Source organism: Aegilops tauschii, chromosome 2 (genome assembly GCF_002575655.3).
Source record: "Aegilops tauschii subsp. strangulata cultivar AL8/78 chromosome 2, Aet v6.0, whole genome shotgun sequence".
Classification (NCBI taxonomy): domain Eukaryota; kingdom Viridiplantae; phylum Streptophyta; class Magnoliopsida; order Poales; family Poaceae; genus Aegilops; species Aegilops tauschii.
Genome location: NC_053036.3, coordinates 580,156,037 through 580,168,969, shown reverse-complemented (window position 1 = coordinate 580,168,969; position 12,933 = coordinate 580,156,037).

The window sequence follows — 12,933 nt, the reverse complement described above, 5'->3', positions numbered from 1 at the left end:
GATTGAAGGTGCATGTTGGGGAACGTAGTAATTTCAAAAAATTTCCTACGCACACGCAAGATTATGGTGATGCATAGCAACGAGAGGGGAGAGTGTTGTCCACGTACCCTCGTAGACAGACAGCGGAAGCGTTATCACAACGCGGTTGATGTAGTCGTACGTCTTCACGATCCGACCGATCAAGTACCGAACGTACGGCACCTCCGAGTTCTACACACGTTCAGCTCGATGACGTCCCTCGAACTCCGATCCAGCCGAGTGTTGAGGGAGAGTTTCGTCAGCACGACGGCGTGGTGACGATGATGATGTTCCACCGACGCAGGGCTTCGCCTAAGCTCCGCAACGGTATTATCGAGGTGTAATATGGTGGAGGGGGGCACCGCACACGGCTAAGAGATCTCAAGGGTCAATTGTTGTCTCTGGGGTGCCCCCCTGCCCCCGTATATAAAGGAGCAAGGGGGAGGCAGCCGGCCAAGGGGAGAGGCGCGCCATAGGGGGGGAGTCCTACTCCCACCGGGAGTAGGACTCCTCCTTTCCTTGTGGGAGTAGGAGAAGGGAAGGGGGAAGGAGAAAGAAGGAAGGGTGTGCCCCCCTTCCCTAGTCCAATTCGGACCAGACCATGGGAGGGGTGCGGCCACCTTTTGAGGCATTTCTCTCCTTTCCCGTATGGCCCATTAAGGCCCAATACGAATTCCCGTAACTCTCCGGTACTCCGAAAAATACCCGAATCACTCGGAACCTTTCCGAAGTCCGAATATAGTCGTCCAATATATCGATTTTTACGTCTCGACCATTTCGAGACTCCTCGTCATATCTCCGATCTCATCCGGGACTCCGAACTCCTTCGGTACATCAAAACTCAATAAAACTGTCATCGTAATGTTAAGCGTGCGGACCCTACGGGTTCGAGAACTATGTAGACATGACCGAGACACGTGTCCGGTCAATAACCAATAGCGGGACCTGCATGCCCATATTGGCTCCTACATATTCTACGAAGATCTTTATCGGTCAGACCGCATAACAACATACGTTGTTCCCTTTGTCACCGGTATGTTACTTGCCCGAGATTTGATCGTCGGTATCTCGATACCTAGTTCAATCTCGTTACCGGCAAGTCTCTTTACTCATTCCGTAACACATCATCCCGCAACTAACTCATTAGTCACAATGTTTGCAAGGCTTATAGTGATGTGCATTACCGAGTGGGCCCAGAGATACCTCTCCGACAATTGGAGTGACAAATCCTAATCTCGAAATACGCCAACCCAACAAGTACCTTTGGAGACACCTGTAGAGCACCTTTATAATCACCCATTTACGTTGTGACGTTTGGTAGCACACAAAGTGTTCCTCCGGTAAACGGGAATTGCATAATCTCATAGTCATAGGAACATGTATAAGTCATGAAGAAAGCAATAGCAACATACTAAACGATCGAGTGCTAAGCTAACGGAATGGGTCAAGTCAATCACGTCATTCTCCTAATGAGGTGATCTCATTAATCAAATGACAACTTATGTCTATGGCTAGGAAACATAACCATCTTTGATTAACGAGCTAGTCAAGTAGAGGCATACTAGTGACACTCTGTTTGTCTATATATTCACACATGTATTATGTTTCCGGTTAATACAATTCTAGCATGAATAATAAACATTTATCATGATACAGGAAAATAAATAATACTTTATTATTGCCTCTAGGGCATATTTCCTTCAGTCTCCCACTTGCACTAGAGTCAATAATCTAGTTCACATCGCCATGTGATTTAACATCAAATATTCACATCACCATGTGATTAACACCCATAGTTCACATCTCTATGTGACCAACACTCAAAGGGTTTACTAGAGTCATTAATCTAGTTCACATCGCTATGTGATTAACACCCAAAGAGTACTAAGGTGTGATCATGTTTTGATTGTGAGATAATTTTAGTCAACGGGTCTGTCACATTCAGATCCGTAAGTATTTTGCAAATTTCTATGTCTACAATGCTCTGCACGGAGCTACTCTAGCTAATTGCTTCCACTTTCAATATGTATCGAGACCGAGACTTAGAGTCATCTAGATTTAGTGTCAAAACTTGCATCGACGTAACCCTTTATGATGAACCTTTTGTCACTTCCATAATCGAGAAACATATCCTTATTCCACTAAGGATAATTTTGACCGCTGTCCAGTGATCTACTCCTAGATCACTATTGTACTCCCTTGCCAAAATCAGTGTAGGGTATACAATAGATCTGGTATACAGCATTGCATACTTTATAGAACCTATGGCCAAGGCATAGGGATTGACTTTCATTCTCTTTCTATCTTCTGCCGTGGTCGGGCTTTGAGTCTTACTCAATTTCATACCTTGTAACACAGGCAAGAACTCTTTCTTTGACTGTTCCATTTTGAACTACTTCAAAATCTTGTTAAGGTATGTACTCATTGAAAAAACTTATCAAGCGTCTTGATCTATCTCTATAGATCTTGATGCTCAATATGTAAGCAGCTTCACCGAGGTCTTTCTTTGAAAAACCTCCTTTCAAACACTCCTTTATGCTTTGCAGAATAATTCTACATTATTTCCGATCAACAATATGTCATTTACATATACTTATCAGAAATGTTGTGGTGCTCCCACTCACTTTCTTGTAAATACAGGCTTCACCGCAAGTCTGTATAACACTATATCCTTTGATCAACTTATCAAAGTGTATATTCCAACTCCGAGATGCTTGCACCAGTCCATAGATGGATCGCTGGAGCTTGCATATTTTGTTAGCACCTTTAGGATTGACAAAACCTCCTGGTTGCATCATATACAACTCTTCTTTAAGAAATCCATTAAGGAATGTTGTTTTGTTTATCCATTTGCCATATTTCATAAAATGCGGCAATTGCTAACATGATTCAGACAGACTTAAGCATAGATACGAGTGAGAAACTCTCCTCGTAGTAAACATCTTGAACTTGTCGAAAACCTTTTTGCGACAATTCTAGCTTTGTAGATAGTGATACTACTATCAGCGTCCGTCTTCCTCTTGACGATCCATTTATTCTCAATTGCTTGCCGATCATCGGGCAAGTCAACCAAAGTCCATACTTTGTTCTCATACATGGATCTCATCTCAGATTTCATGGTCTCAAGCCATTTTGTGGAATCTGGGCTCACCATCGCTTCTTCATAGTTCGTAGGTTTGTCATGGTCTAGTAACATAACCTCCAGAACAGGATTACCGTACCACTCTGGTGCGGATCTTACTCTGGTTGACCTACAAGTTTTAGTAACAACTTGATCTGAAGTTTCATGATCATCATCATTAACTTCCTCACTCATTGGTATAGACGTCACAGGAACCGTTTCTTGTGATGAACTACTTTCCAATAAGGGAGCAGGTATAGTTACCTCATCAAGTTCTACTTTCCTCCCACTCACTTCTTTCGAGAGAAACTCCTTCTCTAGAAAATTTCCGAATTTAGCAACAAAAGTTTTACCTTCGGATCTGTGATAGAAGGTATACCCAACAGTCTCCTTTGGGTATCCTATGAAGACACATTTCTCCGATTTGGGTTCGAGCTTATCAGGTTGAAGTTTCTTCACATAAGCATCGCAGCCCCAAACTTTAAGAAACGACAACTTTGGTTTCTTGCCAAACCACAGTTCATAAGGCGTCGTCTCATCGGATTTTGATGGTGCCCTATTTAACGTGAATGTAGCTGTCTCTAATGCATAACCCCAAAACGATAGTGGTAAATTGGTAAGAGACATCATAGATTGCACTATATCCAATAAAGTACGTTTATGATGTTCGGACACACCATTATGCTGTGGTGTTCTAGGTGGCGTGAGTAGTGAAACTATTTCACATTGTTTTAACTGAAGGCCAAACTCGTAACTAAAATACTCTTCTCCACAATCAAATCGTAGAAACTTTATTTTCTTGTTACGATGATTTTCGCTTCACTCTGAAATTATATGAACTTTTCAAATGTTTCAGACTTCTGTTTCATTAAGTAGATATACCCATATCTGCTCAAATCATCTGTGAAGGTCAGAAATTAATGATACCCGCTACGAGCCTCAACACTCATCGGATCGCAAACATCAGTATGTATGATTTCCAACAAATCTGTTGCTCTCTCCATAGTTCCGGAGAATGGCGTTTTAGTCATCTTGCCCATGAGGCATGGTTCGCAAGCATCAAGTGATTCATAATCAATTGATTCCAAAATCCCATCAATATGGAGTTTCTTCACGCGCTTTACACCAATATGACCTAAACGGCAGTGCCACAAATAAGTTGCACTATCATTATTAACTTTGCATCTTTTGGCTTCAATATTATGAATATGTGCATCACTACGATCGAGATCCAACAAACCAATATCGTTGGTGTGTATGACCATAGAAGGTTTTTTATTCATGTAAACAGAACAACAATTGTTCTCTAACTTAAATGAATAACCGTGTTCCAATAAACATGATCAAATCATATTCATGCTCAACGCAAACACCAAATAACACTTATTTAGTTTCAACACTAATCCCGAAAGTACAGGGAGTGTGCGATGATGATCATATCAATCTTGGAACTACTTCCAACAAACATCGTCACCTCGCCTTTTACTAGTCTCTATTTATTCTGCAACTCCCGTTTCGAGTTACTACTCTTAGCAACTGAACCAGTATCAAATATCGAGGGGTTGCTATAAACACTAGTAAAGTACACATCAATAACATGTATATCCAATATACCTTTGTTCACTTTGCCATCCTTCTTATCCACCAAATAGTTGGGGTAGTTCCGCTTCCAGTTGACCAGTCCCTTTGCAGTAGAAGCACTTAGTCTTAGGCTTAGGTACAGACTTGGGCTTCTTCACTTGAGTAGCAACTTGCTTGCCGTTCTTTTGAAGTTCCCCTTCTACCCCTTTGCCCTTTTCTTGAAACTAGTGGTCTTGTTAACCATCAACACTTGATGCTCTTTCTTGATTTCTACCTTCGTCGATTTCAGCATCGCGAAGAGCTCGGGAATTACTTTCGTCATCCCTTAAATACTATAGTTCATCACGAAGTTCTACTAACTTGGTGATGGTGACTAGAGAATTCTGTCAATCACTATTTTATCTGGAAGTTTAACTCCCACTTGATTCAAGCGATTGTAGTACCCAGACAATCTGAGCACATGCTCACTAGTTGAGCGATTCTCCTCCATCTTTTAGCTATAGAACTTGTTGGAGACTTCATATCTCTCAACTCGGGTATTTGCTTGAAATATTAACTTCAACTCCTGGAACATCTCATATGGTCCATGACGTTCAAAACGTCTTTGAAGTCCCGATTCTAAGCCGTTAAGCATGGTGCACTAAACTATCAAGTAGTCATCATATTGAGCTAGCCAAACGTTCATAACATCTGCATCTGCTCCTGCAATAGGTCTGTCACCTAGCGGTGCATCAAGGACATAATTTTTCTGTGCAGCAATGAGGATAATCCTCAGATCATGGATCCAATCCGCATCTTTGCTACTAACATCTTTCAACATAATTTTTTCTCTGGGAACATATCAAAAATAAACACAGGGAAGCAACAACGCGAGTTATTGATCTATAACATAATTTGCAAAATACTATCAGGACTAAGTTCATGATAAATTTAAGTTCAATTAATCATATTACTTAAGAACTCCCACTTAGATAGACATCCCTCTAATCCTCTAAGTGATCACGTGATCCATATCAACTAAACCATGTCCGATCATCAAGTGAGATGGAGTAGTTTCAATGGTGAACATCACCATGTTGATCATATCTACTATATGATTCACGCTCGACCTTTCGGTCTCCGTGTTCCGAGGCCATATCTGTTATATGCTAGGCTCGTCAAGTTTAACCTGAGTATTCCGCGTGTGCAACTGTTTTTCACCCGTTGTATTTGAACGTAGAGCCTATCAAACCCGATCATCAAGTGGTGTCTCAGCACGAAGAACTTTCGCAACGGTGCATACTCAGGGAGAACACTTATACTTTGATAATTTAGTGAAGGATCATCTTATAATGCTACCGTCAAACAAAGCAAGATAAGATGCATAAAGGATTAACATCACATGCAATCAATATAAGTGATATGATATGGCCATCATCATCTTGTGCTTGTGATCTCCATCTCCGAAGCACCGTGCTTGTGATCTCCATCTCCGAAGCACCGTCATGATCACCATCGTCACCGGCGCGACACCTTGATCTCCATCGTAGCATCGTTGTCGTCTCGTCAATCTTATGCTTCTACGACTATCGCTACCGCATAGTGATAAAGTAAAGCATTACATGGCGATTGCATTGCATACAATAAAACGACAACCATATGGCTCCTGCCAGTTGCCGATAACTCGGTTACAAAACATGATCATCTCATACAACAAATTATATCACATCATGTCTTTGACCATATCACATCACAACATGCCCTGCAAAAACAAGTTAGACGTCCTCTACTTTGTTGTTGCAAGTTTTACGTGGCTGCTACGGGCTTAGCAAGAATCGTTCTTACCTACGCATCAAAACCACAACGATAGTTTGTCAAGTTGGTGCTGTTTTAACCTTCGCAAGGACCGGGCGTAGCCACACTCGGTTCAACTAAAGTGAGAGAGACAGACACCCGCCAGTCACCTTTAAGCAACGAGTGCTCCGAACGGTGAAACCAGTCTCGTGTAAGCGTACGCGTAATGTCGGTCTGGGCCGCTTCATCTCACAATACTGCTGAACCAAAGTATGACATGCTGGTAAGCAGTATGACTTATATTGCCCACAACTCACTTGTGTTCTACTCGTGCATAGCATCAACGCATAAAACCTGGCTCGGATGCCACTGTTGGGGAACGTAGTAATTTCAAAAAAAATTCCTACGCACACGCAAGATCATGGTGATGCATAGCAACAAGAGGGGAGAGTGTTGTCCACGTACCCTCGTAGACCGACAGCGGAAGCGTTATCACAACGCGGTTGATGTAGTCGTACGTCTTCACGATCCGACCGATCAAGTACCGAACGTACGGCACCTCCGAGTTCTACACACGTTCAGCTCGATGACGTCCCTCGAACTCCGATCCAGCCGAGTGTTGAGGGAGAGTTTCGTCAGCACGACGGCGTGGTGACGATGATGATGTTCCACCGACGCAGGGCTTCGCCTAAGCTCCGCAACGGTATTATCGAGGTGTAATATGGTGGAGGGGGGCACCGCACACGGCTAAGAGATCTCAAGGGTCAATTGTTGTCTCTGGGGTGCCCCCCTGCCCCCGTATATAAAGGAGCAAGGGGGAGGCAGCCGGCCAAGGGGAGAGACGCGCCATAGGGGGGAGTCCTACTCCCACCGGGAGTAGGACTCCTCCTTTCCTTGTGGGAGTAGGAGAAGGGAAGGGGGAAGGAGAAAGAAGGAAGGGTGCGCCCCCCTTCCCTAGTCCAATTCGGACCAAACCATGGGGAGGGGTGCGGCCACCTTTTGAGGCATTTCTCTCCTTTCCCGTATGGCCCATTAAGGCCCAATACGAATTCCCGTAACTCTCCGGTACTCCGAAAAATACCCGAATCACTCGGAACCTTTCCGAAGTCCGAATATAGTCGTCCAATATATCGATTTTTACGTCTCGACCATTTCCAGACTCCTCGTCATATCCCCGATCTCATCCGGGACTCCGAACTCCTTCGGTACATCAAAACTCAATAAAACTGTCATCGTAACGTTAAGCGTGCGGACCCTACGGGTTCGGGAACTATGTAGACATGACCGAGACACGTCTCCGGTCAATAACCAATAGCGGGACCTGGATGCCCATATTGGCTCCTACATATTCTACGAAGATCTTTATCGGTCAGACCGCATAACAACATACGTTGTTCCCTTTGTCACTGGTATGTTACTTGCCCGAGATTTGATCGTCAGTATCTCGATACCTAGTTCAATCTCGTTACCGGCAAGTCTCTTTACTCGTTCCGTAACACATCATCCCGCAACTAACTCATTAGTCACAATGCTTGCAAGGCTTATAGTGATGTGCATTACCGAGTGGGCCCAGAGATACCTCTCCGACAATTGGAGTGACAAATCCTAATCTCGAAATACGCCAACCCAACAAGTACCTTTGGAGACACCTGTAGAGCACCTTTATAATCACCCATTTACGTTGTGACGTTTGGTAGCACACAAAGTGTTCCTCCGATAAACGGGAGTTGCATAATCTCATAGTCATAGGAACATGTATAAGTCATGAAGAAAGCAATAGCAACATACTAAACGATCGAGTGCTAAGCTAACGGAATGGGTCAAGTCAATCACGTCATTCTCCTAATGAGGTGATCTCGTTAATCAAATGACAAGTTATGTCTATGGCTAGGAAACATAACCATCTTTGATTAACGAGCTATTCAAGTAGAGGCATACTAGTGACACTCTGTTTGTCTATATATTCACACATGTATTATGTTTCCGGTTAATACAATTCTAGCATGAATAATAAACATTTATCATGATACAAGGAAATAAATAATACTTTATTATTGCCTCTAGGGCATATTTCCTTCAGTGCATGCCGGCCGTTGGATATAAACCCAATGGCTGTCGATGACACAATCCTTTGTTGACCAAGTTGACAACGCCCTGCGTAGGCTTCGACCTATTGGCCCACATGTCAGCCTGCAAAAATGTGGCATATATTTAACCCATGTTTTCTAGAATGTACAGTCCATTTGCTGGGCTGGGTGAACAAATAATTTCGCGTCAATCAGGCCCATTTATATTTTCTAAGTAAACCCAGCCCATTTGCACTTCCTTGAAATACACGTATTAGGTGGGCTCGTTATATATATAATGTTATGTTAGAAGGAGCAATTAATATCAAAGAATAAACCGGAGAGGCACATTTTTTATATATATAATTAAGAAATTAGTGAGTTATTGCTCAGAATAAAAATGAGCGCGTTATTATTAAATTGGTCCTTAAAATCTTCACAAGCTTTTGTACGCAATCACCAGGATTTTCCTTGCCTGTGAGTCAAAAACAACCAGGATTTTCCTTGCCAACTTCCGTTAAACATTTACTTTTATAAGTTAATAACATGTGGGATGTTTTTATAATGTATATATAAGTCTCTATAAAATATATGATAATAGTAATAATATAAATATATATAATGTGGTTAGAAGGGAAAACATAAATTGGACACAGCATTAAGAGACCTGCGTTTTATACCCCACAGTAGGCATACTAACAAGTTCACACACAAATACAACAGAAAAGGTAAACATTCCATATCAAACTTAGGTTCACAGGACACGTTCATATTCATAGCCAACATTCACTATCAACAACTCAAAAGATTCATATATACACAAGCTCAGCATATCTATGCATCCAAATGATTGATAGATCACACGACAATATTCATACATAATTCACAAAAAGATTCAGATATACACATGTTCAGTATGTTTATGCATCCAAATGATTGAGATCACAGCCAATATGATCCATGGACGAACTTTAATTACCTAGGGTATAGACTGGTAAATGGTGTTCAATCGGAGGTACTTCTCGCCAAAATTCTACATTGCAGACGAGAAAGGAGGCGGTTGAGAAAATGAACCACCCAAATTTTTTGTGCAGTTCAATTGAAATGGAGCATCCTTGGCGTGCAGACTGATTAAGTGCCAGATGAATATACGCGTCAACCAACTTGTCTGGAATCTTTAGACTCCATGCCATATAGTTCGCTACCATATGTGCCGATAACCAAAAGGCATAAGTTGGGACCAAAGACTGGACTGCGTTTTCTGGGCTATGCACCAAGCAATAATTTTGGCGTTCACTCTCCTAATACTTGGAGTTTGACAATTGGTTGACGCCGGTTGATACTCGAATGAATATAGGCACTTCTTGTCAACATCGATGCTTGTCTGAGTGAACTTTGGAATACATAGCAGCAGCATAAGTACCTGTCCATCTGATCATTTTGTGCAGTTCTACTGAAGTCACCCGATGTAATGATTTGCCTGCGAGTTCAGGCTCCAAATTACTCCTTTATGAAATCGGCAAACAGTAGCACAATACCAAATTACCAATACATATGACAGGCACAATAATCAGGATAAAGACCAGTACCAACCTGTGTGAGGTAGCATATCAATTACTATTTCCTTTGACTGGAAGCCGAGATAAGCCAAGCGACTGACAGCAAAGGAAGAAAGCAAGCGGAGATTAGCGACTGACAGGAAAGGACGGAAGTTGTCGAGGCAATGAAGCACCCAAAGTTTTTGTGCAGTTCCACCAAAATCGAGCATCCCTGTTGGCACATATATTGAGAGAGTGAGATTACTGTAATAGTGGGACTAGTTGATGAAACATACACTAACAAATAGAAGCACCCTCATTATCCTAATGGGTAAAGTTAGCACCATAGTAGTCGTGCTTAAAGAGAGGTATTAGTTTATTTAATCAGTGCCAATTAGCTCAACTCAACACTCAAAGCATTGCCATTTATCATAGGTTGCAAAACTTTAACGTGCAAAGATAAAGGAGTTCCTCATGACAGTAGCACGATACAAATAGAGATGACAGCAAACTAATATGGATGAAGGCCTTAGGCCCGTACCAACCTGAGAAAAAAAGCTTATTCATGTAGTCCCATAAGAGATGATAAAGCACTCACTGGAATCACACAATAGTATATATTTTTGTGCACTTCAAATGTATGGTTGAAATCACTCTTGTTTACTAGTGCTGAGATTATATCGAAAGATTATCAAGAACTTCCAGCAGAGTTAAAGCACTGGCTGGGATACAGTTCATTGTATTGTCTTGTGTAGTTCCACTAAAATGTATGATTGGCACAACATGATCCCTGTTTGCACAAGTAGGAACAAGGTGAAACCTTCATTAGCTTAGTGAGAAAGGATAGGAAGACATTAGCATATTACTCAAACAGTAGCATCAAATTCATGATGGACAATACGCAAAACATTGCCTCATTGAACCAATGGCAATAAATTGACATGCAAAACAATAGCACTATTATGTCATGACACTAATAATATTCCCTCCCTGATCCACCACATGATTCACCTCCATACACAAACATACACACGTACATGATTCAGCATAGGGTCCTACTAAAGATTTGTTTAACTCCAACAGGAAAATTAGGCAGTAATAAATTAGTGGTACTTAAGTACTCCTAATTAATTAAGTGAGACAGCAGAAGTGGAAGGGCTCCCTGGAGGATCGTCTCACATGTAAGGTAGTCGTTGCCGGAGCCCTTGAATGGCCTCGACTGAGGCCACTGGCTTCAGCAAGATCGCCTTGGCACTGTTTATTCTTCTTCTTCTTCCTCTTCATGCTCTGTTTCTCTTTCTCCTCACCAGTTGGTGAAACCAAGTACATGATTGGCCTTCTAATTTAGAATTGGTTTTGTCAGTGAGGGAGTACAAGTGTACTAGTAAAAATCAGCATTATTTTCTCATGGCAGTCGGAAAATAGAGATGAACACATGCATTAAATATCATTCTTACCTAAAGGAAGGTTATGGCGCCAATATGGATGATGAGGATTGGAACACAGTTCTCCCTTTGTGCAGTTCCACCAAAATGAACCAACTGTTCCATTCTAACATTCCAGTTAAACAGCACAAAAGTCACTTCTTTTAAGAAGAGTTTTGTGCAGTGCACCAAAAGGTCACAACAGCAACCAGGTGAATTGGATATCCCTGTTTGCACAAAAAGGCACAGAGGAAACAGTCAGAGTCTCAAACAATTACAGGCAAAAACATTTGGCTAAACTTGTCATGTCTTATAACAGTGGCATGGCTTCATTTTTACCAGGGACATTAGATTAAGAACAGCTATGGCTGCGTTCGGTTCATAGGTTTTGTCGTGGAATTGTCACGGCAGATGTCCTTGAGCTAGGACTTAATCGTGGAGCCATCGCAACTAGGAAGCTTGAAGGGGTTATGCGGGACAAGGAACACGAGGGTTTATACTGGTTCGGCCCCTTACGGTGAAGGTAAAAGCCTACGTCCAGTTTGGGGTGATATTGATTAGGGTTACAATCGCGAGGAGTTGAACAACTATGCCCGGCTCTCGATGAGATTGTTGTCGCCCTTAAACCGCTGCCGGGTCATCCCTTTATATAGGGAGGCTGATGCCCAGCAGCCCTTAGAGTCCCGGCCGGCTCATAAGAGTGTCCGGCTCGGACTCTAAACTATACTTGCCTTACGCTACAAGTTCTACTATAATAATGATTGTAACTACGGGCCTTAAGCCATATCCGGGTCTCAGCCCATCTCTGGCCCAACGTCTTGAAACTTGGCTCCGGGCTTCTGGCAACGACCGTATGAGTAACCCGGCCCCTCCTGGCGGGTGACTCGAAGGTCTATATCCTCAACATTAGGCCCCAGATTGATTTGAGCCGGCTCATGTCAATCTTCAACTCTTCTGACAGAAAAAATCTCCGGCTTACCATTCATGTGAAGGCCATAACCCGGAGTGACGTCATCCTCTGGACTCTGGATAATCCGCCATGACGTCATCCTCCATTAAGTCCGTTTTTTACTCCGCCAGATCTGCAACGGATCTTTGCTTTACTGTCATTCCGAAAATCGAGGCGTCGTGGGGGGGAGATAACCACGCCGTGGTCTCCTTGAATCTCGCGCCCACTTATGACCTCGCCTTATAAATAGGCCAGCCCAACAGCCTCTTCTCATGCTCTCTTCTTCCTCCTCGCGCCGTCGCTCCTCTGCCCGAGCTCTGCCACTGCCGCCGCCGTCGCGCCCTTGATCTTCATCAACCCGGCCGCTGCATCACCCTGACTCGGACCAGATAACGGCGGCGACTTCCGCTCTTCCCCAACTCTGGTGAGTCTCCTCTGCCTTGCTAGAACAGATCTGTGGTAG